Source organism: Eumetopias jubatus, unplaced genomic scaffold, assembly GCF_037043125.1.
Source record: "Eumetopias jubatus isolate StellerSeaLion01/CBP00866 unplaced genomic scaffold, mEumJub1_p1.0 scaffold_1, whole genome shotgun sequence".
Taxonomy (NCBI): Eukaryota; Metazoa; Chordata; class Mammalia; order Carnivora; family Otariidae; genus Eumetopias; species Eumetopias jubatus.
This window is the reverse complement of record NW_028274807.1, coordinates 211,953,251-211,975,460: the sequence shown is the minus strand read 5'-3', so window position 1 is coordinate 211,975,460 and position 22,210 is coordinate 211,953,251.

Sequence of the window (22,210 nt, the reverse complement as noted above, 5' to 3'; positions counted from 1 at the left end):
CACACACACACAATGGAATATTAACCATAAAAAAGAATGAAATCTTTCCATTTACAATGACATGGATGGAGCTAGAGGGTATTATGCTAAGTGAAATAAGTCAGTCAGAGAAAGACAAATACCATATGATCTCACTCATGTGTGGAATTTAAGAAACAAAACACACACACACACAAAAAGCAAAAGGAAAAAGAGAGAGAGAGGCAAACCCGGAAGACACTCTTAACCACAGAGAAAAAACTGTGGTTACAGAAGGGAGTGGGTGGGAGGGTGGGTGAAATAGGTGATGGGGATGAAGGAGGGCACCTGTTGTATTGAGCACCGGGTGTTGTATGAAAGTGATGAATCACTGAATTCTACTCCTGAAACTAATATTACACTGTAAGTTAACTAACTGGAATTAAAAAGAAAGAAAGAAAGAAAGACAGAAAGAAAGAAAGAAAGAAATCAACTGTGGGAAAACCTGTCAAAGATGACTGGGACAGTTTAGCATGGCCTGGGTGTTAGAGGACATTAAGGAAGCATCATCAATTTTGTTTTTTGGTTTTTTTTAAAGATTTTATTTATTTTTTTGTCAGAGAGAGAGAGCACAAGCAGGGGGAGCGGCAGGCAGAGCAGGTAGAGGGAGGAGCAGGCTCCCCGCCAAGCAAGGAGCCCGATGTGGGTCTCGATCCCAGGACCCTGGGATCATGACCTGAGCCGAAGGCAGACGCTTAACGACTGAGCCACCCAGGCGTCCCAGCATCATCAATTTTGTGAAGTGTGGTGATGACAAGAGCTGCAGTGGGCTCGGGGCGGCCACAAATCCTTCTTCCCACTGAGAGGTGGAGTTTATTTCCCCTTCCTTTGAATCCTGGCTTGGCCCCATGACTTGTTTTGAGCAATCTAGAACGTGGCAGAAGTGGGACTTCTGAAGCTCAGCCTTAGACTGTAGCTGCCTCCACCTCTGCAGGCTGGCAACATGCCCCCCAGGAATCTGCATGCTTTGCTGGGGGAAACCCACTCCAAGTGGAGGACAGCAGTGCTCCCATGCAGAGAAGAGAACCATCCAGTAGGTCTGGCCCAGTCCAGCCTTTACGTGACTGCAGCCTCAGCCAACACTACATGGACGTAAGGACTTCACTGCAGCCAAGATAGTTGTTTTTTTTAAGGAGCCACATTTTTTTTTTTTAAACATAGCAATAGAGAACAGTAATGATGTTCACAAGCCAAAATAAACAGGTTCTCCTTGTGTCCTGTGAGTGGGAATGTAACTTGGGGCAGCCACTATGCAAAACAGTATGAAGGTTCCTCAAAAAATTAAAAATAGAGCTATCATGTGATCCAGCAATTCCATTTCTGGGTGTTTCTCCAAAGGAAATCAAAACACTAACTCAAAGAGATATCTGCATCCCCATGTTCATTACAGCATTACTCACAATAGCCAAGAGACAGAACCAACCTAAGTGTCCACTGCTGGATGAATGGATAAAGATGTGGTATATATATACAACAGACTATTATTCAGCCCTAATAAAGAATAAAATCTTGCCATTTGTGACAACATGGATGGCTCTTGAAGGCATTATGCTAACTAAAATAAGAGAGACAAAGAAAGATAAATACTGTATGATCTCATTTATATGTGGAATCCAAAAACAAGGAAAAACAAGCTCCTAGATACAGAGAACACAGAGGTAGAGGTTAGCGGGAGGGCAAAATTGGTGAAGGGGGTCAAAGGGCACAAACTTCTAATTAGAAAATAAATAAGTCCTGGGGATGTAACATACAGCATAGTGACTATAGTTAATAATACTATATTGTGTATATGAAAGTTGCTGAGACTAGATCTTAAAAGTTCTCAAGCCCTAGCCAGGGACCACTCATTCATTCAACAAACACATATTGAATGGCTACTGTGTGCCGGGAACCTTTTAAAACATTTAAACATCACTGAAGAAAACAAAGATTCCCGTCTTGGAAAATATATAAAGAACCTGGAATATCTTGTACCAGAAATTAAGGAAAATGCTCAGAGATGAATGGGGATACAATGATAGGATAAAGTAGCCAACCTGAAAGAGCGTCTCCTACTGGCCAAGGCTGTGGATGATTTGGGCATCAAGATAAATAATGTCAGTTAACCAGTGATACTCTGCTGGTAATAAATAAATAACTAAATGAGAGAGAAGAGAAAGCTTCCCTTATAGCAGAATGCCAACGAATAAATGTGGACTGAACAAGAGAGCTAGGAAACCAACATTTTGCAACCATCATGGGAATAATTGATTCAATAGGAATCATCACAGGATGCTGTGATGGTTGCCTGTGTCAATTCGACTAAGCAGCAGAGAAGACAGGCATTTGGTCCAACATTATCCTGGGTGCTTTTCTGTGAGGTTGTTTCGGATGAGATTAACACTTGAAATGGTAGACTGGGTTAAGCGGATTACTCTCTCTAATATGGGTGGGCCTTGTCCAGTCAGTCGAAGGCCCAAATAGAACAAAAAGCCTGACCCTCCCTCAACTAAGAGAGAATTCCTGCCTGACTACCTTTGGACTGGGACGTTCCTGCCTTCAGCCTCAAAAGAAACACTGGTTCTTCCTGGATCTCCAGCCCGCTGGCTTTCATACCAGAACTACACCATTGGCTCTCCTGGTTCTCAGGCCTTCAGACTCAAACTGGAACCTACGCCACTGATTCTTCTAGATCTCCAGCTTGCCAACTCACCCTAGAGATCTTGGGGCTTGTCAGCTTCAATAAGCACATAAGCAAATTACTTAAAATGAATTTCTCTCCCTCTCTCCATATGTATAGATATGTTAATTCTGTTTTTCTGGAGAACTTTGATTAACAGAGGTGTTAAACCAGCAGGTAAAGGTTTACTGAGATACAGGACATGGTCCCAGAGTATCTCCTCATAACTTATTTATTAATTACAAAGAGAAAAATAGTACATTGACAGCAGAGAAACTTGGCTGACATCACCTTAATGAGGCAATCCAAGTTAACATCACCAGGAATGGAATAAACCAATCACTTGCCTCCTGATATGGTGCACAGAGGCGAACACAGTATCATTCCCATGGGGCCCACCAAAATGCATCCCCTGAATCTCATCATGAAGAAACATTAGACAAACCCACACTGAGGCGTGTTCTACAAAGCAAGTATCCTGATCTCTCAAAAAAGTCAATGTCATGAAAGACAAAGGCTGAGCACTCTTCCAGATTATAGGAGAATACATTGAAATGACAACTGAATTCGGTGCATGATTCTCAACTGGATCCTGAACTAGGAAAAAAAAATGTCATTATGGACATGACTCTGATGAATAGAAAAGGGACAGTGTGGCTGGAGTGAGCCAGGAAGACAGATGAAGGGAGAGGGGGCTCAGGGGCAGTGTGCACAGGGTCTGGTGGCCCGAAACTCTGCTCCCATGTCTATCACTGAGCTCTGTTCTCCTGTACCAAACCACATGCTTGACTTCTCCACCTGGAGTTGTGAAAGCTTTTCAATCTGAAATGGAACCTGAGGATATAAAATGGAAAATCTCACGCGTGTGCCCTCAGGAAAACAAAACTTAAGGACTTAGAGACTGATTTGCCATAGATGCCAGCTCCAAGTGTAAAGTTTTCAGAGTTGAGCCCAATCTCTCTCCCCCAGGGGAAAATTCTGCAGTAGTCCCTATACTTACCTCGAAAATCTCCCCCCACCTTGAGTAAGGTCTTCCTTTCCATGCTCTAATGAGTGTCATTACATTGTTTTTTCTTTAACACTGGGAGAATGAATGAATGAATGAATGAATGAATGAATGAATGAATGAACGGCCTTTCAAAACCTGGTGTGCCAGCAGTTAACTTTGGCTGAGGTTGCTGAGCTGCCAGGAGAGGTAGACTGATGGATGGAAGGAAGAAACAAAAGCTCATAGTCAGCAATGGAAGGAAGGCCGGGGGTGTAGGAAAACCAGCCCAGGGTAGGAGGGAGAGGATCTTGTACCAACTCCCAGAGCAGTGCTGCTCTATAGAAATATGATGTGAGCCACGAAGGCAAGCCATGTACATGATTTTTAACTCTCTATTGTGAAAGAAAAAGATATTCTGACATTTGTTAAAATGGGGAGGAAGACCTGACTCAAGACTATGGAAATATAGGAATCCTAGTAGGGAAGAGAGACTGGGGTCAACTCAGCACACAACAGGGCAAGTGGGGATTTATAAGCAAGAGGCAGAGGGAGGGGTCCATGAAAGGAGACATTGGTTGGGGGCAGGATTCTTGCTAAGCTGACTTGCCAGGATTCTTGCTGAAGGCGGGTGGAGGATTTGGACATTGAAGGTGGAGGGTGAGGAAGCTGATCAGATTTCAAGGATAGCAGGATTCTCCATAAACTGACTTAGCCGTGTCCTTTCTCAGACTGGGGTAGACAGGCATGCAAGGACAGAGTGGACACAGAAAGCCAAGGTCAAGAGAAGAGAGACCCAGGGCGCCTGGGTGGCTCAGTTGGTTGGGCGACGGCCTTCGGCTCCGGTCATGCATGATCCTGGAGTCCCACATCGGGCTCCCTGCTCAGCGGGGAGTCTGCTTCTCCCTCTGATCCTACCCCCTCTCATGTGCTCTCTCTCTCTCATGCTCTCTCTTTCAAATAAATAAATAAAATCTTTAAAAAAAAAGAGAGAGAGAGAGAGAGAAGAGGGACCCGAGGAGCCTGACGAAATTTTGGTTAAGGAGAGAGTATTTTTGTCATTATTAGCCACGTTTTCTCAAAAAGTAAAAAGAAACAGATGATGTTAATTCTAATGCTGTATTACATCAAACCCAACATTTCCAAAATATTATCATTTTGACTTATAAAAAATGTCTAAAAAAGTATCAGTGAGAAATTTTACATTCCTTTATTCTATTTTCTTTTTCTTTTTTTTAGATTTTATTTATCTGAGAGAGAGAGAGAGAGAGAACATGAGCAGGGGGAGGGGCAGAGGGAGAGGGAGAAGCTGACTCCCCACTAAGCAGGGAGCCCGACGCAGGGCTTGACCCCAGGACCTGGGATCAGGGTTTGAGATAAAGGCAGATGTTTAACCAACTGAGCTACCCAGGAGACCCGCTATTTTATTTTTCTAACTAAGCCTTTATTTTATGCTTAGGGCATGTCTCAGTTTGGACTGGGCACATATCAAGCGCTCAGTGGCCACCGGAAGCTAGTGGTTGCCGTGTGGGACTCCGCAGCTCTAGCCAATGCACCCAAAGCTCAGGTGCAGCCTAGAGAGAACACAAGGTCCATCAGAGGGGGGCCAGGGGTACCAGGCAAGCTGGCAAGAGAGGGACCTGCCCCCACCAAGCTGAGTGGGCTGGAGCACAGCCAGAAAGAAAGGCTCTTTCCACTCCAGAGACCCTCTATTGTTCTCTACTGGGTACAAAGCAGCACTCACTGTAAGGACCAGATCCATCCTTCCCTCCTTCCAGGAGTTAGTACCTACCAACGGCAGACCTTCGGGCAAGAGATGTCAGAAATCCAACAACTCTTTGATTCCTCTCCCAGCAGCCTGCCTCCAGTGAATTCCCAGCTGGTTTCATGCCAGTTCCCTTCCCTCACTCACTGGCCCCCCTTCCCTTTCCTTCCATATCCCTGACTTGCACCTGACCTTATGTATTAGCATCCGTGTTTACTTCCTGCCCCTGCTCCAGATTCGTGTCTGTTTCCATGAGCCAGAAAGAGGCTTTTAACTTGGATGCATTTCCTACACACCCTGACTCAGTTTACTCATCCGGGAAATGGAGATGAGCATGGTTCCCATACTTCGGGGCTGTACAGAGCATTAAATGAGCCAATATCTTCCCGAATCCTTCCCTGCATGGCCCAACCATTATAAGCACTCAACAAAGGGCAGCTGTGATTACTTTTCTTACTTTACCCCCTCCCCGACCCCACACATCCTAGAGGATCCAGAATGCCCCAGGTCTTCACCCACCGTGCTGACCTGGCCCCAGAGCTTTCATGAACAGCCCTGTCAGATCATGTGACCCCGACACAGGACAATTCCCATCCTTCCAGAGCAAACCTTTTCCCTGCTTCCATGAAAGTGATAAAGACATGAGCTGTTCCTTTTCTCTACTGCAGGTTTTTGCCCCAGACCCTTCCATAAATACTAATTGGAGGTACTGCTGATTTCCTTTTTTTAACTGCCATTCACCCCCTTTCCCAAAAGCCTGCCTGTCAGCAAATCTGTCAAGGTTTTTAAAACCCACCCGAGGGACGCCTGGGTGGCTCAGTGGGTCAAGCGGCCGCCTTCAGCTCAGGTCATGATCCCGGGGTCCTGGGATCGAGTCCTGCAATGGGCTCCCTGCTCAGCGGGGAGCCCGCTTCTCCCTCTCCCTCTGCCTTCCGCTCCCTCTGCTTGTGCTCTCTTTCTGTCAAATACATAAAATCTTTAAAAATAATAAAAAAATAAATAGTGTCCCTCCCCTAATCCTTTCTCTCCCCCTCAGTCAGCCGCTCTGGTCTCTGAGCTGTTTTTCAAACATACTCCTGCCTTAGGGCCCTTGCACTGGCTGTTCCCCTGCCTGGACCATCCTTTCACCAAATATCTCATGGTCCCATTGTCACCTCAGTCATTCATGTGCTCAGATGTCACTCCTTCAAGGACCACCCCTAGGAGGAATTATTAATGAAAAACTCTCTGCAAGATAACGTCAAAAAAGTGTAGATGGTGGAATGAGATGTTGCAATAATAATTCTTGTTTAAGTGTGATTTAAAAAAAAAAATCTGTCACATCTCACATCTGTCACCCCCAAAGGGGACAACTACTCGCCCTCTGTAGGGCCATCCTTTGTCTCTTCATTTTCACTGACTTCTGAGTCCTGAAGCGCCTAGAGGCCTGAAGTATATAAATGACTTCTTGGCAGGTCTTGCAAAGGCTCAAAGTGAGCAGTCCTAATCCTAACCAAACAGGATCCATCACAAGGTTTACAGAGCTGGAGGAAACCACCAAATAACTTCCTGCAAGACCACGAAAGCAGCGCTAGGGGAAAAACTATAAAACTATGTTGACAGGAACAGGGGGCCTCTTCCCGCCCCCCCATTTGCACTGCAGGGAGCCTTTTCTTCCCTCTGAAATTAAAGGGGAATTAAAAGGGCTAGAACAAATAGAAGCTTTAGGATGGCAATTTTCTGGCTTTGAGCCAAGGGGTGTGCTCTCCCAGGGCAGCTGATGGCTGAGTCAACTGAGGCTCTTTTAAAATGAAACTTGGTTTTCAAGATTCCAACTCTTCAAAGATAGACCAGACCTCGCTTCCTAGCAATGTTTCTGTCCATTTTGTTCAATCTGACCTCTGAGCTCTGAAGTGAAGAGATGGGAGGCTGGGGGTCTGAGAAGCCCGGCCCAGAACAGTCCCCCTGTCCTCTCTGCCAGCCAGGCTCTCGGATAGAAGCCAAGTCCAGAGCACAGAAAGGGGCTTGGTGCTGCCCTTCCCATCTCAGAAACCTGCCACCCATCTGTCCACCCATCCAATAACAATGTACCGAGTGTCTAATATATGTTAAATTCTATGCTAGAAGCTAATGATTACAGGAGTCCCCGTTATGCGCCGGGGGTGGGGTGGGGTGTGGATACGTTCCCAAACCCCTGGTGGATGCCTGATACCAAAACCGCAGGTGGTACCAAAGCCTGTATGTACGCGCTTACGTATGATAAAGTTTAACTTATAAATTAGGGACAGTAAGAGATTAACAGCAACGTTTTTTTAAGATTTATTTGTTTATTTGAGATAGAATGAGAGAGAGAAAGCACAAGCGGGAGGGGCAGAGGGAGAGGGAGAGAGAATCTAGAGCAGACTCCGTGCTGAGCACGGAGCCAACCCTGAGATCAGGGCTGAAACCAAGAGTCCCACGCTTAACCGACTGCGCCACCCAGGCGCTCCTAATGGCAACATTAATAAAAGCAGAGCAATGATAATATACTGTGATAAAAGTTATGTGAATGCGCTCTTTCTCAAGATATCCAACTGTACTGTATTCACCCTTTCCTGTGATGATGCATGATGATAAAATGCCTACGTGATGACAGAGGCGCAGTGAGGGGAGTGACACAGGCTAGGACTGACCTTCCGACCATGGGCCAGAAGGGGGATCATCTGTTTCCCCACGCAGGTGCCCGTGGGGATCTGCAACCTTGAGAAGCAGAACCGCAGATAAGGGGGAACTCCTGAAGATTATTATTATTACTGTCGTAACAACAAAAACCTCAAACACTCATATAGGTCCTATTCTGTGTCACCTACATGTTCTAGGAGTTGTTTATTGAATCCTTATTGAGACTCTGATTTTCCCCGCTTTATGCAGGTTCAGAGAGGCATCAAGTCACACAGCTGAGCTGGGATTTGCACCTGGGCTATCTGGCTCCAGACCAGTGCTCCTCACTACCCTGCGTCTCACCACCCTCATGGCACACTAGAGTCTAGTGCAGGGCAGAGAATCATTAAGCACACAAGGAAGTTTCAGACATTTCAATGCTCTGAAGATTCGAAAACAGGGCATTTCCTATACTATTTTTCTGAGAGCTCACACAGGCCTTGGGGAGAACTATGGAGAGAATACTCGGGCAGAATGAGTAGCAAGTGCAAAGGCCCTGTGGCCCAAACCTCTCCAAAACAGCAAAGGCCAGTGTAGCTGGAGGAAGGACCTGAGAGACAGGAGAACAGAATGTACTAGTTGCAGGGCACATGAGGAGTTAGTATTTTATCCAGAGGACAGAAATCTGTGAGCATAAGCTATGAGAGTGGGAGGTGGTTTTACAAGCATCCTGGGTCCCCTTTCATGCTCCAGCTGCCTTCACCCCAGGCCCTTATCACTGTTGCTCCTATAAAACCTAATTCCTGTGAATTCTTTGCAGTCCCCTGAATGACAAAAACAAGGCAATGCACCCCCAACCCTCCTCTCTCTGCTTCCATATTTACATTCCTTTGACTTTATATCCTGGACTTATCCGTGTAAGGACAAATAAAAATTAAAAATTAGAGGTTTTAATCTCCCTGCTTCCCTGTTTCTGTGGGAGATAAGAGACCAACTTCAGTGGGTACCTTGCTCCAAATCGCAAACCCACCTCAAGTTTGGTTTTCCTGTGCATAGAGCCAATGAGCTAACACAGATGGTCACCCCAATTACCAGGGTGACTCTCAGATGACCTATGTGTGACAAATGGTGTTGTCAAGTCTTCTGATTTGAGGATTAATCATCATTTATCTTGAAAACACATATGTAATGGGCTATATCTGGTTGGCTGTGTAAAAAGGTGGCATTCCTAGGGTGCCTGGGTGTTTCCATTGGTTAGGTTTCTGACTCTTGATCTAGGCTCAGGTCTTAATTTTACGGTGGTGAATTCGAGCCCCACATTGGACTCCACACCGGGCACGGAGCCTACTCAAAACAAACAAACAAACAAACAAACAAACAAACAGTGGCATTCCTTTCTGCCTTGCAATCTCTGAGCAGATTGCCTGTCAAGTGCATCACATCTGGTTTAATGCTTATGATTTAATGGTTTTTTATTGTACTTCCCCAACATCTGCATGTCACTTCCTACTTTTTTTTCTAACTGACAAGGGATGACCCAGTTTGTTATTATAATTTCATAACAGCACAGTGGGCTCCGTCCTCAGTTTTGCATTCAAATCCTGTGGGGCCCTGGACAAGGCATTCAATTTCTCTGTGTCTGTTTCCCCTTTGGTAAATTAGGGTTATATATGACAGCACCTATTTCAGAGGGTCACTGGCAAGACCAACGGGCCAAAAGGCTTAGTACAAATCCCAGCACAAAGCAAATAATGTTAGTTAATAATAATACTACCACCATTATTTTAGGATTGCTCATGCTTACTGGATTAGCACTATTTCAAACCCTGATATTAATAACAGTTCTCAACAAAAGCTAACATTTAGGGGAGCCTAGGTGACTCAGTCATTAAGTGTCTGCCTTCAGCTCAGGTCATGATCCCAGAGTCCTGGGATAAAATCTTTCAAAAAAAAAAAAGCTAACATTTAGTTTTTTGAAAATATTTTATTTATTTATTTGAGAGAGAGAGCATGAGAGAGGGGAGGGTCAGAGGGAGAAGCAGACTCCCTGCTGAGCAGGGAGCCCGACGCGGGACTCAATCCCGGGACTCCAGGATCGTGACCTGAGCTGAAGGCAGTCACCCAAACAACTGAACCACCCAGGCGCCCGCTAACATTTAGTTTTGAGCAATATGGCAAACACTGGACTAATTCCTCTCTGTTTTTTTTTTTTTTTTTTAATTCTGGTAAAATACATGTAACATAACATTTGCTACCTTAACCATTTTTAAGTGTCCAGTTCAATGGCATTAAGCACATTCATATTGTTGTGCGGCCATCACCACCATCCACATCTCTAGAATTTTTTTGGCATCCCAAACTGAGATTCTGTCTCTGTTAAACACCGACTCCCCAGCCCCCCGCCCCCAGACCCTAGCTCCCACCATCCACTTTCTGTCTCGATGAATGTTACCCTTATAGGGTCCTCATGTAAGTGCATTCCCACAGTATCTGTCCTGTTGTCTGTCTTATGTCACTGAGCACTATGTCCTCGAATTTCATCCATACTGCAGCACGTGTCAGGATTTCCTTCCTTTCTTTTTTAATTCAAGTGTAATTAACATACAGTGTTATGTTAGTTTCAGGCGTCCAATATAGTGATTCAACAATTCTGTGCATTCCTCAGCAATCATCACGATATACACCCTTAATCTTCTTAATCCCTTCACCTATTCTACCCATTCCCCCACCCAGCTCCCCTCTGGTAACCACCAGTTTGTTCTCCATAGTTTAGATACTGTATCAGAAAGGATGAATACCCAACTTCTGCATCCACATGGCTGGGACTGGAGGAGACTATGCTCAGTGAAATAAGTCAAGCAGAGAAAGTCAATTATCATGTGGTTTCACTTATTTGTGGAACGTAAGGAATAACATGGAGGACATTAGGAGAAGGAACGGAAAAACGAAGGAGGGGAAATCGGAGGGGGAGATGAACCATGAGAGACTGTGGACTCTGAGAAACAAACTGAGGGTTCTAGAGGGGAGGGGTTAGCCCGGTGATGGCTATTAAGGAGGGCACGTTCTGCGTGGAGCACTGGGTGTTACACGAAAACAATGAATCGTGGATCACTACATCAAAAACTAATGATGTATTGTATGGTGATTAACATAACATAATAAAATTAAATTAAAAAACAAACAAAAACATGTAGAATCCTGAAAACATTTGCTTTCAATAGAAAGCAGTTCCATCTAAATCTGATCCAGATTATAGTTTTCTCCATCAATCAAAAAAAAAAAAAAAGATACTGTATGGTGACTAACATAACATAATTTAAAAAAAAAAGGAAAAAAAATAAATTACTGCTTCCAAAAAAAAGAGTCTGTCTTTTGTTTCTTTTTCTCTTTGTTCATTTGTTTCTTATTTTTTTTAAACATTTTATTTATTTATTTGACAGAGAGAGACCCAGCAAGAGAGGGAGCACAAGCAGGGGGAGTGGGAGAGGGAGAAGCAGGCTTCCCGCTGAGCAGGGAGCCCCACGCGGGGCTTGATCCAGGATCATGTCCTGAGCCGAAGGCAGACACTTAACTGACTGAGCCAACCAGGCGCCCCTGTTCGTTTGTTTCTTAAATTCCACACATGAGTGAAATCATATGGTATTTGTCTTTCTCTGACTGACTTATTTCACTTAGCATAATACTCTCTAGATCCATGCATGTTGTTGAAAATGACAAGATTTCATTTTTTGTATGTAGCTGTCCAGTTTTCCCAGCACTATTTGTTGAAGAGATTGTCTTTTTCCCATTACACATTCCTGCCTCTTTTGTCATAGATTAGTTGAGCATGGGTTAGCATAGATTAGTTAAGCATAGGTTTATTTCTGGATTCTCTGTTCTGTTTCACTGATCTGTGTATCCATTTTTGTGCCAGGACCATACTGTTTTGATTACTACAATTTTATAGTATGATAGCTTTGTAGCACTGTAGTATCTAGATCCTAAAGGAGAACAAACAAAACCCAAAGCCAGTAGAAGGAAGGAAATAATAAAGATTAGTGCAGAAATAAATGAAATAGAGACTTAAAAAAGGAACAAAAATAAAAAACCCCAATAGAATAGATCCATGAAACCAGGAGCTGGTTCTTTGAAAAGATCAACAAAACTGATAAATCTTTAGCCAGACTCACAAAAAAAAATTTCTTTAAGTAAAAAAAGCAGAGACAGAGAGGACTCAAATAAATAAAATCAGAAATGAAAAAGGAGAAATAAAGACTGATACCACAGAAATACAAAGGATTATAAGAGAATACTATGAAAAATTATATGCCAACAAATTGGACAACCTAGAAGAAATGGATAAATTCTTAGAAACATATAACCTTCCAATAGTGAATCAGGAATAAATAGAAAATGTGAACAGACCAATTACTAGTAATGAAATTGAAGCAGTAATCAAAAAACTCCCAAAAGTCCAGGACCCAATGGTCCTATACAATGAAGTATACTAAACATTTAAAGAAGAGTTAATACCTGTTTTCTCAAACTATTCCAAAAAAACAGAAGAGGAAGGCAAGCTTCCAAATTCGTTTTATAAGGCCAGCATTACCCTGATACCAAAACCAGATAAAGACGCTACAAAAAAAGGCAACTATAGACCAACGTCTCTGATGAATGTAGATGCAAAAATCCTCAGCAAAATATTAGCAAATTGAATCCAACAATATATGAAAAAAATTATTCACCATGATCAAATGGGATTTATTCCAGGGATGCAAGGTGGTTCACTATATGCAAATCAATTGATATGACACATCACATTAACAAGAGAAAAGATAAAAACCATTTGATCATCTCAATAGATGCAGAAAAGGCATTTGACAAAGTGCAACATCCATTCATGATAAAAATCCTCAACAAAGTAGGTTTAGAGGGGACATACCCCAATGTAATAAAGGCCATAAATGAAAAGCCCACAACTAACATCATATACTCAGTGGTGAAAGACTGAGAGCTTTTCCTCTAAGATCAGGAACGAGACAAGGATGTCCATTCTTACCACTGTTATTCAACATACTACTGGAAGTCCTAGCCACAGCAATCAGACAAGAAAAAAAGAAATACAAGGCATCCAAATCGGTAAGGAATAAACAAAACTCTCACTATTTGCAGATGACATGACACTGTATATAGAAAGCTCTAAAGAATCCACCAAAAAACTACTAGAACTGGTAAATGAATTCAGTAAAGTCACAGGATACAAAATCAACATAGAGAAATCTGTTGCATTTCTATACACTAATAATGAAGTAACAAAAGAGAAATTAAGAAAACAATCCCATTGACAGTTGCACCCAAAAAAAATAAAATACCTTGGAGTAAACTCAACCAAGAAGGTGAAAGACCTATACGCTGAAAATGATAAAATATTGATGAAAGAAACTGAAGACAGAAATGGAAAGACGGGGAGAAAAAATATTGCTAAAATTTCCATACTACCCGAAGCAATACAGATTTAATTTTAATTCCTATCAAAATACCAATAGTATTTTTCATAGAACTAGAACAATTATAAAATTTGTATGGAACCACAGAAGACCCCCAATAGCCAAGGCAATCTTGAAAACAGACAAAGCTAGAGGTATCATAATCCCCAGAGTTAAGATATACTACAAAAGATTCCCCACCTTTTTAAGGCTGAATAATATTCCATTCTATGTGTATACATCTTATATACATCCATTCATCTCATCAGTTGATGGACATTTGGTTCCTTCTACCTTCTGGCTATCATGAATAATGTTGCTATGAACATGGCAGACAAGTATCTGCTCATGGCCCTGCTTTCAACACTTTTGTGTGTATATGTGCCCAGAAGCAGAATTGCAGGATCATATGGTAATTCTAGTTTTAATTTTTTGAGAAACCTCCATCCCATTTTCCATAGTGGCTACATTATTACATTCCCACCAGCAGTGCATAAGGGTTCTAGTTTCTCCTCAGGAACACTTGTCATTTGGGTTTTTTTTTTAATTTATGTATTTATTTTTATAGTAGTCATCTGCATGGGTGTGAAGTAGAGGGGCTAATTCTTCGTAAGCCACGTCATCCCACTCCAGACCTACTGTCCCAGAAACTGTGTTTTCATAAGCTCTGTAGGGGCTACCGTGCCCTCAAGTCTGAGAACCACTGGAGTAAATGGTCCTTCTTTCTCTCACTTGTCTCTCTGCAAATGTGGGTCCTGGGGGTCAGGGGTGGGCAGAGTCCACCCTTGCTCAGGTATCCTTTGACTGAAACCTCACCCTCTCAGGCTGGGACCCCCAGCCCCTGCCTCAGGCCAGGCCAATGAGAGACTCTCTGCAGGCTGAGCCTTCTTCTAGAGCTCACCAGAAACCCCAACTTCTTGGGGAAGGCTCCTGCCCACATCACACTTCAGCATACTTCAGCTGCCTTTATCTTCCCAACACCTGGGTCACGGCTTGAATTGTGTCCCCCGCCAAATTCATATGTTGAAGTCCTAACCCCCTAGTACCTCTCAGAATGTGACCTTACTTAAACTTTTTTTTTTGAGAGAGAGAGAGAGAGAGAGAGAGAAAGAGAGAGAGAGGTGGGGAGGGGCAGAGGGAGAGAGACAGACTTTTTTTTAAGATTTTATTTATTTATTTGAGAGAGAGAGCACAAGCAGGGGGAGCAGCAGGTAGAGGGAGAGGGAGAAGCAGACTCCCTGCTGAGCAAGGAGCACAATGTGGGGGCCCGATCCCAGGACCCCGGGATCATGACCTGAGCTGAAGGCAGACGCTTAACCGATTGAGCCACACAGGTGCCTTGAATGTGACCTTATTTGAAAATAGGGTTGTCATCGATGTCACTGCTTAAATTATGATGACGTCACCCTGGAGCAGGGTGGGCCTCTAATCCAATATGACTGCGTCCTTATGAAAAGGGGAAATCTGGACACAGACAGGCACACACAGAACACCGTTAAAGCTTAAGGCAGAGGTTGGAGGGAGACTTCCAGAAGCCAGGGAAGGCCAAGGATTGCCAGCTCACCACCAGAAGCTTGGAGACGGCCCAGGAACAGATCCCCCCCTCCGAGCTGCTGAGAAGGAACAAGCCCCGCCAACGCCTTGACCTCAGACTCCTGGCCACTAGGATGGTGAGACAATACATTTCTGTTGTTTAAGCTGCCGTCCTTGGCTATGGCAGCCCCAGGAAAACGCCCACAACTTCCAAAGGCCTTGTCTCTCCTACCCGGCTTCCATTTTCCCACCTGCCCTCCCTGTGAGCGTCTGCTGTATCCTCGGAGCCTGCAGGGGTGCAAAGCAGGGACTCAACACATCACCGAGTGACTGTAAAATGGGCTCATCAGCTAAGCGGTATCGCTAAGGTCCCTGTGTGATCTAAAATCCAACATGCCACTTCCCCTCAAGCCTGCGTGGAAAATTCGGTGTCCTCTGGGCGCCGCGCAGAGAGGGTCCCATTCACGCCCCCATGCCACCCACTCACGCCCTACCCCCTTCATGACGGCAAGGCCACCGCTCACGGACTTTTCACCACACCAGGCATTATCTCCATGACCCCATCGAGCTCTCCCAACATGCCCTACAAACTGTTATCACTATGGCATTCATTTTACAGATGGGAAAACTGAGGCCCAGAAAGGCAAAGTCAAGTGGCTTTAGGAATCCCAGCCGGTGACGGTGGGTTCAACCCCCAAACTCAAGCCGTTGGCCACTGTGCTTCCCACCTCCAGCCAGACTGTCCTAGGTTACAAGGTAAATATTTATGGAGGGCCTACTATGTGCTGGGCACTATCCCAGGCACTAGAGACACATCGGTGAATAAAACAGCATCACTGCCCTCATGGGGCTCAGAGGCTCAAGGGGGAGATAGACACACAAGTAAATAAATAATGGTGGAATGTAATGAGAGGTGCAAAGCAGGAGAGTAAGGGGGAGAAAGGGAGGAAGCATGGTCTCTTGGTGAGGTGTTTGGAAACATGAAAGAGGAGGTGGTTGGGTGGAGACCAGGCAGGAAGGGGGGGGGGTCAGTGTCATTGGTCCTGCCCGCCCTCTGAGAATGAGCCCAGGCCCTTGCGCACCCATGTCCCCTCTTTCCCAGAGGATCAGGACTCGGAGAGGCCCTTACCTGTGGGCAGCAGGTATCTGAGCGCCAGAAGCACCAGGAGCCAATGCTGGCCTCCAGGGGGGCCCTGCCGTGGGCGAGCCATTCAAGGCATCAGGAAGGCATGGGGGCCACTCCTTGCCCTTGGTGCAGCCCCTGAGCCAAGCCCACAGACAAGACCAGAACCCCCTCCCCAGGGCCCAGCGGCCAGGTGGCTGAGATCTGGCAAGTATCAAATGTGCCTGGTCGGCCTAATCCCTCTGAGGCTGGGTAGGGCTGGGAAGGGCCCCTTCTTCTGTTCCCAGGGCCCGATTGGCTCCCTGGGCCCTTGGTTCAACCTGTCTGGTTCCCAGGAAGACAGGGACCCAAGGGCAAGGGGCTCCCCCTTTGGGTGTCAGCAGGCAGTATGTCCGGACCTATCCCCAGACCCAGAGCTACAATAATGCCTTTCGGGGGCACAGGTCCTTCTGCCTTTTGAGGTCCCCCATCCAGTAACAAAAATTTTTTAAATTATGTATTTCAACTGCTTTGGTATAAGGGTAAATGAAATTCACAGTGAAGTAGGTTTTTTTTTCCCTTCTGATTTTTTTTTCTGTTTTTTATTGTTATGTTAATCACCATACAATACATCATTAGTTTTTGATGTAGTGTTCCATGATTCATTTTTTTGCATATAACACCCAGTGCTCCATGCAGAACGTGCCCTCCTTAATACCCGTCAGCGGGCTCACTCCCCCCCCACCCCCTCCCCTCTAGAACCCTCAGTTTGTTTCTCAGAGTCCATCGTCTCTCATGGTTCCTCTCCCCCTCCGATTTCCTCCCCTTCATCCTTCCCCTCCTGATTTTAAAAGATGAAAACATTTTTGTGAGCCCCTATAAGTATCCTGGGCCCCAGGCCTGAAGAATGAGTCAGCTCTCAGAAGTAAACAAACCCATTAAATCTAGCGCTTCCCAAACCTGTGTCACCCAGGACCCGTTTTAAGAACAGAGAGGTTGAGCGAACTTGCCAAAGTCACACAGTCGATTTGAATGCAGGCTGGCTGGTGTCAGAGAACATGACCTTCACCATGGTCCTATGCCATCCGTCACTGCCTGAACAGAGTGGGGGGGCGGGGGTCGTTATCTCAGGCAGCTCAACCTTGTTAAACCTCAGCCTCCTCACCGATAAAATGGGGATAATAGTGGTAACCCCCTCCTCAGGCTGCCGTGAAGCTCTAAAGCTTGTGGAGTAAGTCGTACCTTTATAATCAGCATCACGGAGAAGTGTTTCCTAAACACTGAGATTAACTGTTCAGAAATATGGGCTCACAAATGTGATAGGACCCCTGTTATCCACGTGGACGGAAAGGCGGTGATTATGTACTCAAAATTATTTACTGAGTGTTGGCCGTGTGCCAGGCCCAGAGCAAAGCCCCCCTTTACCAGAACTCTCACCAGAACATGCTGTTTGGGGACGCCTGGGTGGCTCAGTCGTTAAGCATCTGCCTTCGGCTCAGGTCATGATCCCACGGTCCTGGGATCCAGCCCCGCATCGGGCTCCCTGCTCTGCGGGAAGCCTGCTTCTCCCTCTCCCACTCTCCCTGCTTGTGTTCCCTCTCTCCCTGTGTCTCTCTCTGTCAAATAAATAAAAATCTTAAAAAAAAAAAAGAACGTGTTGTTTGCACATCTCAAATTTTATAGGCACGAGTCACCTGGGGATCTTGATTCAGTGGGTTTCAGAATCTGCACGTCTGACAGGCTCCTGGGTGGTGTCGATCCTGCTGGTCTCAGGAACCCCACTGGATTAGCCAGAGTTATCCCCATTTTTCGGAGGAGGCAAACGGAGGCCCAGGGATCTTGCCCCGGCTCGCACCACGAGCAAGGGGCAGGGCTGCAACGCCCCGGGGATCCGGCCGCGGAGTCTCTTGACGGCCGGGCTCTGCAGAATTCCCACCTGGAGGCTGATTGGGAGGGGCCAGAACATGGGGCAGGAGACTTGCTCTTTGTTCCAAAGTCTTGCGACAGGTGCTGGGGAGTTTTAAACAGAGCAGTAGCAGGGAACAGGTTGGGATTCTAGAAAAAGCCCCTCATAGTCTTGTTAAGGAAGGTCTGGAAAAAGAAATCCAGGCAGTGAAGGGGCCAGTGAGGCGTAAGTCAGGAAAGTGTCACTTGAGTCCTAGCGGTGGGGCCAGAGGGAAGGGACAGACACCAGGTGGGTGGGGCGGGGGGCACCTTGGAATGTGATGGATGAGGAGAGCAGAGGGGAAGAAGAGAACTCCAGGAGGGCAGGGGCGAGGGGTAACCCTGGGCTTCTCCTGCATCCATCCCCACCCAGCCTTGCATCTGGTCCCAGCTTGAAAACCTTCAGGGGTTTCTCGTGACCCCCGAAAACGGTCCAGTTCTTTAGTCGGCAAATCAGACCATGCACGCAGGGGTGGCATGGTTAGATGCTCCGCTGCCCTTGTCTCTAATTCTTCAGCATTTTTGAACGCGGAGCCCCTGTTTGCCTTTTGCACTGGGCCCTGCTTATTAGGTGCCTGGTCCCATCTGCAAGGGGTGGTGTCTGCCGGCCCTGCGCCCACCTCCCTGCATTAATATCTTCTCTGTCTTACAGAGGCCGCTGTAGGCAACAGGCTTGTGCAGTGGAAACCTGCTTAAGATAGAAGGGCCCAAAGTGACAACCGGGCTGAATACAAATAGGCCATCAGGCAACCCACCTCAAAGTATCCACAAGCCCTAGCTGACCAGTGAGCTACTTACAACTGAGCACAGGAACCAAAAACAGAAAATTCCACGTGTCCGCCTACCTCCTCACTTCCCCCCCACCACTGCCTCCTGGCAGACAGTCTCTCCTTGGCTGTCCTGCCTGCCGTGCCCTTGCGGTGTATTCCATAAACTACCTCTGTTGTTCTGCCTCTGGTGAATTCTTTCCTGGCCCACACCACTGGCCTCCACCTGATTGGGTTGCCCCACGTGTCTCTCTGTCCCTCCCCATGCACACTTTGCTCCTGCACTTCTGAACCTCATGCCTTCTGCTAAGCCCCGTCTGCTGATCTTTCTGTTCCTTCCGTCTGGCATGCTGTTCCCTCCACCCATTTAGCAAACAGCTGCTCGTCCCATAAGATCCTATGATAACCCCTTGACTGACTCAGGAAACTGTTCATCCCATCCCTTATGTCAGTACCCCACTGTGACTTCCCTCTCCGACCCGCTGAGCTCACTTTCTGCACTGATGTGTTCTCACAGCTGCTCTGTTGAAAGCCTATGAGCTCCATTCATCCATCCATCCATCCATCCATCCATCCATCCATCCATCCAGGCAACACGTATTTATTGAGTGCCAACTATGTGGTAGGCATTGTTCTACATACAAAGGACACAGCAACCAATGAACAAAACAGACAGATACCCCCTCCTCATAGGGAGGTAGATCCCAAGCAAGCAAATAAATATCAGTAAGATCTGGGGCGCCTGGGTGGCTCAGTCATTAGGCATCTGCCTTCAGCTCAGGTCATAATCCCAGGGTCCTGGGATCAAGCCCCACATCGGGCTCTGTGTTCGCGGGGCGGGGGGGGGGGGTGTTTCCTCTCTCTCCCTCTGCCCCTCCTCCCTGCTTGTGTTCCCTCTCATTCTCTCTCAAATAAACAAAATCTTTTAAAAAAATATCAGCAAGATCATTTCAGATATCAATAACTATTAAGGGAGTAAAGGGGGGAGGAAACAGTGATTAATCAAAGCAGGAGGGCTGCAGAGGGGACACTTCAGACAGGGTGCTCAGGGATGGCAGCTGAGGATGTGATACGTACAGATGACAAAGATGCAAAATGCACGAAACGCCTGGGGGAAGGCATTGCTGGGAGCAGCATGTGCAAAGGCCCTGGGTGGGAATGTGCCTGAGGCCAGTGTGGCTGCAGAACATGGAGTCAGTGGGAGATACACACAGAAATGGTGGTGTGGGAGCAAGATCTAAGGGATGGAGCTCTGTCATAGTATTCATCTCAGCACCTAGCAATATATAGTTTTTTTTTTAAGATTTTTATTTATTTATTGAGAGAGAGAGAATGGTAGAGAGAGAGCATGAGAGGGAAGAGGGTCAGAGGGAGAAGCAGACTCCCTGCTGAGCAGGGAGCCCGATGCGGGACTCGATCCCGGGACTCCAGGATCATGACCTGAGCCGAAGGCAGTCGCTTAACCAACTGAGCCACCCAGGCGCCCACAGCACCTAGCAATATAGAATGTGTTTGCTGAGTGAATAAATACATGGATGGATGGATATAAATGGATGAAAATATTCAGTAAAAATGGAGTTGACATGAGTGGGGGGATCAAGGAGGGCCACCCAGAGGAGGCACTTGGGTCCTTTGGGTTACAAATTGCCCATCAGGTTCCTCTTTTCAAGTGCAGCCCCCTGGGGCGGGGGCGAGCAGTGTCCCTTAACACGGGTAAGTTTTTTAGCCAAACAAGACCCAGAGCACAGAAGATCTGAGCAGAAGTTTCGGCTCCTGGGTCCTCCAGCTCCCTCGAACCCACCAGGAAGTGGTAGCTCCCTCTCTCACCCTGCGGAATGCAGGAACCCTGCCCAGAAGTGGCCTTAGTAACTGAGCTGCCCATTGTCCGTAAGCTTCAGCTTCATTGTCTCCTCCCATGTGACCAGGGAAATGCCCTGGAGGATGGGGGAGGGGGCCTGACACTGCTCAGCATTCAGGATGTAAATGGGTCTGGGTCTGGGTCCAACGGAGCCAGTAACGCAGTGTCAGGCTGAAAGAGAATGGATTCCCCAGGTCTGGATCCGTGTTCCCAGATTCTGATATGTTTGCTGCACACATAGGCCCCCCAAGGAAGCCCAGTGGTTAAAGAGTATAGGTTCTAGGGGCGCCTGGGTGGCTCAGTCGTTAAGTGTCTGCCTTCAGCTCAGGTCATGATCCTGGGGTTCTGGGATTGAGCCCCGCATTGGGCTCCCTGCTCAGCGGGAAGCCTGCTTCTCCCTCTCCCACTCCCCCTGCTTGTGTCCCCTCTCTCACTGTCTCTCTCTCTCTCTGTCAGATAAATAAATAAATAAATAAATAAATAAATAAATAAATAGGAGTATATGTTCTAGAGCTGATGCCAGAGTTCAAATCTTGACTTGGTTCCTTGCCACCTGTGTGACCTTGGGTGAGTTACTCAACCTCTCTGAGCCTGTCTCATCACCTGCCAGTAAGGATAGGAAAGATACCGCCTCATGGGGAAGCTAGGCAAAACAGTTAGGACTGCCTGGTACATAGCAGGCCTGCTCTGTGAGTGTGTTTTAATAAATACAAGCAGGAGTAAATGAGAACCCTGAACCCTGCCCTTCCTGCCCTTATTCCTAGGAATACAGTTTGATTCTCATCACACCAAGGGAAGGCAGGGCTTACTGCAAGCTCATTTTCCACATAAGGAAATGGATGCTCAGAGCTCAAAGGCATGTGGCCAGTGAATGTTCCTGCCTCAGAGGGCCAGGCCAGGTGCCTAGAGAACTTGGGGTCTGCTGCTCTAGGGAAAGCACAGTGGGATGCGGTGCCCAGGGCCAGGGACTCGGGCAAGAAGGCCTGGGTTTCTAACCTGCTGTGTGACCTTGGGCAAGGCACTTGACCCCTCTGAGCCTCAATTTCTTGTCAGCAAGGTAAAGATCATTCCTGCCACAGAAGTCAAGAGCTCGATGAGATAAGGTGCCCTACTTAGCTTAGAGCAATGGTTCTCAATGGTGTGAGTGTGTGCATAGGCACACACACACATGATTTTTGCTGTCTGGAAACATCTGGAAATGTCTGGAGACATTTCTGGTTGTCACAACTGAAGGAGTGGGTGTTATTGGTATCTCATGGGTACAGCAGCCACATCTTGAAAAGTAAAAAGAAACAGATAAAAATAATTGTATTTTTTAAATTATTTCTTTAATTTTTTAAGGATTTTATTTATTTATTTGCCAGAGAGAGAGAGAGAGTGTGCGTGCACACAGCAGGCAGAGGGAGGAGAAGCAGGCTCCCCAGCTGAGCAAGGAACCCGCCGTGGGACTTGATCCCAGGACCCTGGGATCATCACCTGAGCCGAAGGCAGACGC